The sequence below is a fragment of the Raphanus sativus genome, unplaced genomic scaffold (genome assembly GCF_000801105.2).
Source record: "Raphanus sativus cultivar WK10039 unplaced genomic scaffold, ASM80110v3 Scaffold2813, whole genome shotgun sequence".
Taxonomy (NCBI): Eukaryota; Viridiplantae; Streptophyta; class Magnoliopsida; order Brassicales; family Brassicaceae; genus Raphanus; species Raphanus sativus.
The window spans coordinates 4,300-11,362 of NW_026618121.1; the positions used below are offsets into that span (position 1 = coordinate 4,300).

Below are 7,063 nucleotides of genomic sequence, written 5' to 3' on the forward strand. Positions count from 1 at the left end.
CAATTTACAAAACCAACAAACATATAAAACAATGATATTTTCATATAAAGAGATGTTTTCTGACGCATTTACAGAAAACGATATATCCACTAGTCCAAGTAGACAATAATCCAATCCTCGATTTGCTTACGAACCCTTCAAGAAACTTCCAAGTCCTCTCTCACAAGCAACAAACAACTCCAACTTTTCTTTTATATATCAAATATCCTCACGAAGACAGAACACTAAGCAAAGAAGAATTGTTTTGAAAATGGAGCGACAAAAAAGCATGGAGAAAGGGTTACTGAAGAAGAGCTTAAGCATACGAGACGAGAGCCCAAGTTCCCTAACGAAGACGTTTTCTTAGAAACAGGATCATCGAGGAAATCCACGAGAGAGGTTACCAAGAACACTCAAGACAACGATGGTGAATGTCGTGTTACCGCCTCTGTTTTCCTCAGCACCTTTGTTGCCGTCTCTGGCTCCTTCTGCTCCGGCTGTGGTGTGAGTGATCTTTTTTCATTCAGTTCATACCTGGTTTAACTATAAACTATCTAAAGATCAGTTACAAAAAAAACTACAAACCATCCGGTTTTGACTGTCTTTCAGAGTTTCATTTGTTGCTCTAACCAGCTTAACTGATTTGGATGTACTGTAGGCCGGTTTTTCATCTGGTGCGCAATCAGGGATTACAAAAGATTTATCTCTCTCAGTTGCTGAGGTAACTAATAATAAAATATGCTGTTTTTATATTAAAAGTATTTTTAAGTTTGACTTCTAAGTTGACCGTCTTTACTGATCATGCAGTACTCAATGTTCGGATCGATTTTGCACATTTGGAGGTTTGATTGGTGGATATTCAGCGGTAAAGTCGCTGATGTCCTGGGAAGAAAGCGGGGTAGGTGATAGATTACACATGTTTTTTTTTTATTTTGTCTCATTGTTTGGGTTGAACGGTTCCATCCACCGGTCCTCACTTACCTTTTTTACTATTTTCTGGAAAAAAACAGATGATGTTGTTTTGCGAAGCCTTCTGCGTTACAGGCTGGCTCGTGATAGCATTGGCTAAGGTTTGTTTATCTCGTCTACTTGTTGCTCGTCTTGTTTATCCTTATTAATGGATAATTATCTTTATTATTTATCTCTGCGTTTTTTTAGAATAACATTTCTATATTAATGTTTTTGAATACGAAGGACGCATTGTGGCTGGACTGTGGAAGATTGTTACTAGGAATCGGAGTTGGTTTATTTAGCTACGTGGTATTTCCACCTTCCAAATATGTTTTCACCACCCAAATGAAATTTACGTAAATGATGAGTTACTGATACAAAGTTGTGTGTTTCGTGTAGATTCCAGTCTATATAGCCGAAATTGCACCAAAACATGTCCGTGGTTCGTTTTGTGTTCGCCAATCAAGTACGTTAACTGAGTTTATTTGTTGGACCGGTTTATGTTCTAATCAAATAAATCGAACGGTCCAACCTGATTTGGTCCAGCATTATGTTTGGAAAAATAACTCAAACTCTTGTTTATAAATGGGTACAGCTGATGCAAAATTGCGGCATTGCGCTCTTCTTCATCATTGGCAATCTCGTTCCATGGCGATTATAGCAATAGTCGGTTACGGTTACGTCTAAGATATTATTAATCTTAAAAATTATAAGTGATAGATATAATTCGAACCGGCCCAATTTAACATATGTGTGTTTTATGTTTCCAGGGTTTGTGCCATGTGTGCTCCACGTTTTTTGCTTTTTTCATTCCTGAGTCTCCCAGATGGCTAGTAAGTTTATTCATGTTTGCATGTGCATGGATGGTTTTGATAATTTGATCCATGCATTTAACCCAACCGCACTCCAGTTTTGCAATTTTTGATTGAAGAGTTTTTGAATATGTTATTTATATGACAGGCGAAAAAGGTCGGGATGAAGATTGCCGATCTGCTTTGCAACGTCTTAGAGGACCTGACGTCGACATTTCTTGTGAAGCAAACACTATCAGAGTATGAAATTTTTCATTAAAAATATACTAAGGTTAAACAAATATCTATACAATTAAAAAGGAAGCAGTCTTAAAAAGTCGACTTATACAAGTTGTTTTGGACCCTTTCATTTTTTTAGTCCAACCTATTACATTTAACAAATCTTAATACTAACCTATTTTATAGCAACTTAATAAGATTCTCCTTCATTTAAATAAAGCATATTATTGTTATTGACTTTAATGTTACTAATCTAAACCGTTAACTTTTAACATTTTAAATATGTGCGTAAGAAAGATTTGTATAAACCTTTGTTTTCTATTACTAATGTTTATATAATTCTTTTGTATCGAATGATGGTGTGGAATTAATTTAAAAAACATTGTACTCATCTATATTATTAAAAAGAAATCACTACCCAAAAATTTTACTTAAAAAAATTGTTGAATTCTTTCACTAACTAATTATTTTTCGTTCAACTATTTGAAAAATTGATTTTGCGGATGCGGGTTATGAGTTTTTTATGCGGGCTTAGTATGAGTTGATGGATTTTGGATCGCGGCTACCCGTCGACCCACAAATTATTTAAAAAATAAAATTTAAAAAGTAAATACTTTTTTTTAAATACAAGAATTTTAAAATATAATTTAAATTTAAGTCATGTATAAATTTTATTTATAAATATACTTTTATAGTAATTAAATTAAATAATGATTTTAAAATATGTATACAACCTTACGGATAACCACAAAATTAAGCGGAACGGATGCATGTACAATATTATTTGTTTGTAGGTTGTCGGGTCATATTTAAATTTTTAACCAAAACAAAGTTGAAAATCCGCGGGTTGTTGGGTCAGCGGCGCGAGTTCGACCCGCACTCAGCCTTAACGTGGTATACCGGATTAATTTTTAAATTACATATATTTTGATCTAAATTTTATAACAAATATGATTAGAAAAATACATATATAATCAGAGAAAAAATAAATATAAAACTAAATTTAAAATAAAAAATATACCCGCCCTTTCAAGGGCGGGTCAAAATCTAGTTGGGTTTTAAAATGCTATTTTTTCCCTTTGCAGGATACCTTAGAAATGTCTGAAATTGATGGTGGAAGTAGAATGGCTGATTTGTTTCAGAGACGATATGCATATCCATTACTTGTAGTATTTGAGCTAAGAAAATAATCTAGTTTCTAATGAAATGTGCCTGTTTTTCAATTACTAAAAGAACATTATAGTTCAGTTGCATAATGTAATGCACCATGTATATATTAATTTGTATACAGATTGGAGTTGGCTTAATGTTTTGCAACAACTGAGCGGGAGCTCCGGCGTACCTATTATGCCAGTAGTCTCTTCCAAAAGAGGTAGCTTTTTCCATATATACACACTTGAACATTTCATGTGTAAACTAAATAGTATAATCCAATTAATAAATTAACTTATTTGTTTTACTATCAGGATTTCAAGTTCCATTGGCACATCTGTAATAGCCACAATAATGGTAGTTTTCAAGAGAAAAACATTTACTTCATAACACCAGAAAATTCCAATATGACAAATGGTATAATTCTTCAATTACTTTTGTAGGTTCCGAAAGCAATGCTGGGAACCATTATGTCGATAAGCTGGGGAGGAGAACGCTCCTAATGGTTAGATCTACTTTAGATCCAGTCAAGTAATATTAAGTATGAATTTTCTTCATTCTTCCACTATGATAGAGCTATCTTTTTTATTATTTACAGACTTCGTGTGCTGCGATGGGCTTAAGTGCTTTGCTCTTAAGTGTTTCCTATGGTCTCCAGGTAATTTTAAGTTTTACTATATGCAACCTTTCAAACTAAAACTTTTATCTATAAAATAACCTTTTAAGCTAACTATCGTCTTCAAATTTTGTTAAACGTCGAGCAGTCATTTGGAATTCTCCCATATCTCACTCCAATCTTCACTTGCATCGGCGTATTGGTAATAACCCTAAACTTTTTTTTGAGAAAATTACCATAACAAACAAGCAAAAACAGATGACAATTTTTAAGTTGCACTACTCCATCTTTGTTCTTTGGATGAACTTTTTTCATTGCTAGTTAGTTGTCGTTGGTGATTTTATTTATGAAATGTTATAGGGTCACATTGTGACATTTGCGATGGGAATGGAGGACTGCATGGATTATAATGGCTGAGGTATTCCAACATTTATATTTCATGTGACTTAATTAGCTTGAATCCGGAGAATGTGTGTTGGGAGGGAGTTGGTTGTGTGAATCTAATAAAAATTATTGCGCTTGCAGATATTTCCCATGAATGTGAAAGTATCAGCTGGAACCTTAGTTACCGTGACTAATTGGTTTTTTGGTTGGATTGTTCACTTATACTTTCAATTTCATGCTAGAATGGAATGCATCAGGTTATATTATAGAGATATGAACACACAACAACAATTACCGTTATTTACTATTATGAATAAGTTGTTACTGATTGTCTTTTTCTTTTTGTTCATTTTTCAAGGGATGTTCTTCATCTTTCCTCGATGGTCTCAGCCTTTTCGATTGTATTTGTATACTTTCTAGTACCAGAGACGAAAGGCCGATCACTTGAAGAAATACAAGCGTTGCTCTCCAAACATGTACAATAATATTGTTCTGTGAAAATTGACCATATTAATCGATTATTGCAATTAAAGAGATAAAATCGATTATTATGATTTTTTGTGATCGTTTGAATGAGATTTGTGTATGGATCGAGTTTTGTATGGGAAAATGGCAACAATAATTTTTCTACGTCCTGTCTGGAAAAAATGCATGGTTTGATTAATTAGAGTGACTTTATAATATGACCAAGGAATTTTTTTTTTCAAAAGAAAAATTAAGGATAGACTTAATATAAATTCGTTTGATAATGAATGCAATGTGCCGTTCATAAACAAAAGACACAACTACGTTTATTTAACACAAGCCATACCTACGTTTAGTATTTAAAATTAATTAAAAATAAATTGGTCTTTGATTGAAAGATAATACGAAAACTAGCTAAGTTGCGTCTTAATGCGCTACTGTACGAACACGTGAATTACGCATCATGCAAGAATAATGTGATAAGAGTAGTTGTCGTCTTTTGTAAACATTCAAATCACCTCGTTCCAGTTTGACCGCTATACAACTCCGCTTTTGCAAAATGTTTTTTTTCTTATATAAATTCTCCACTTGACCTACAAATTAATACATTACCAACCAAAACCATTAGTAATTAATGAAATGAGTTAAGTTTAATTGCATTAGAATCATGAGATCTAGAATCATATTGTCAAACTTGACCTAAGTGGAAACAAAGTGGGATCATAACAAAAAAGGTAGTAGACTTCTCGATCGTGGTCTCATATGGTGGGCTCTCAATTTGACAAGGAGGCGATCTCTCCATCATAAAACCTGAAATTAATCTACAACGACAAAGGTAGAGAAACGAAAAAGAAAAATATGGGGACCGACAAAAAGATACTTCCAAACGCATTATACTCATGCGCCACGGCGAGTCAGCCGGCAACATCGACCAGGGGGCTTACGCAACCACGCCCGACCACAAGATCCCTCTGACCGAAGAAGGACGAGCGCAGGCACGTGAGGCCGGTAGGGAAGATGAGAGCCTTGATCTCAGCTCAGAGCGGTGGCGCGTGCGGAGAGAATTGGCGCGTGTACTTCTACGTGTCCCCGTACGAGAGGACGAGGACAACTTTGAGGGAAGTAGGGAAAGCGTTCTCGAGGCGGCGCGTGATAGGAGTGAGGGAAGAGTGTAGGATAAGAGAACAAGATTTTGGGAATTTTCAAGTGGAAAAGAGGATGAAAGTTGTCAAGGAGACGAGGGAGCGTTTCGGAAGATTCTTTTACCGTTTCCCGGAGGGTGAATCTGCTTCTGACGTCTATGATCGTGTTTCAAGTAAGTTCTGTCTATCTAGAGGATAATTCAGATAGCTAATATTTGTTAACATTTCCACATAAATGTTTTTCATTTTTCTAAAAACAAATTTTTTTTTTCCAAAATGTTTTTGTAGAAAAGTTTGGGTATTTTTGGTATGGAATAAGATTAGCCTTTTAAAAAAACACCATTATCAGATTCGAGTTTTGGATTATTATGGAGAGTACTATCTAAATACTTTTTAAAAATTTGCATTAGTTGATAATTTGATATAGTTAGGTCAGCTCTACTTTGAAGGCTTTTGACTTTTGACCCTTGAGAAAAGAAGACGTACTTTGTTTGGTCTTTCTGAGTTTGTTGATTATGGAGTTTTTCTTTTTGGAACATCATCACGTATCTTTTTTTTTTTGATTAATCATCCTCACGTATCTTGCTAATTACTTTTACAGTTGACGAAAATATGCAGCGCTCCTAGTTACTTCTAGTTTACTGGTTTTCCAAATGAAAATGTTACATTATACACAACATCAATTAATTAAGTATATCTCTATGTTTGACCTCATTGGAAGGTTTCTTGGAGTCTCTATGGAGAGACGTGGACATGAACAGGCATCAAGTAGATCCATCGAGTGAACTAAATCTAGTGATCGTATCCCATGGGCTGACCTCTCGTGTGTTCCATGAAATGGTTTCAAGTGGACGGTGGAGAGTTTGAGCGGTTGAACAACTTAGGGAACTGCGAGTTTAGAGTGATGGAGTTAGGTGCAGGAGGAGAGTACACTTTTGGGATACACCTACTAGAAGAGATGTTGGCTTGGGGCATGTCTAAAGATATGATTGATGATCAATGGTTCGTGTTGATGGTTCTCGTGAAACATTGGACGATTGTTGTAACATTGCATCTCGATGAGTATTTCGATTTGTTAGATGTGACTGACGACGAAGAATGATGCTGATTGTTTTTATGTAACTAGGTAAGGACACGTATCACGCGATATCGTGTGGGACACTCATTCTTTTATAAATAAATACATCATTTTATAATTTATATTCTATATAAAAAAATATTTTCAAACAAATATTTATGTCAAAACGTAGAACATATGTATTTAAATAAATACATCATTTTATAATTTATATTCTATATAAAAATAATTTTATTTTCAAATAATATTTTTATGTCACAACATA

The 7,063-nt window shown here is 34.4% G+C and overlaps 2 pseudogenes; both read left to right on the plus strand.

Annotated features, from left to right (window-relative positions):
• Window positions 1–250: 250 nt before the first annotated feature.
• LOC130506022 (sugar transporter ERD6-like) lies at window positions 251–4,726 on the plus strand (annotated as a pseudogene).
• Window positions 4,727–5,436: 710 nt separating this feature from the next.
• On the plus strand, window positions 5,437–6,822 carry LOC130506023 (phosphoglycerate mutase-like protein AT74H; annotated as a pseudogene).
• Window positions 6,823–7,063: the final 241 nt, after the last annotated feature.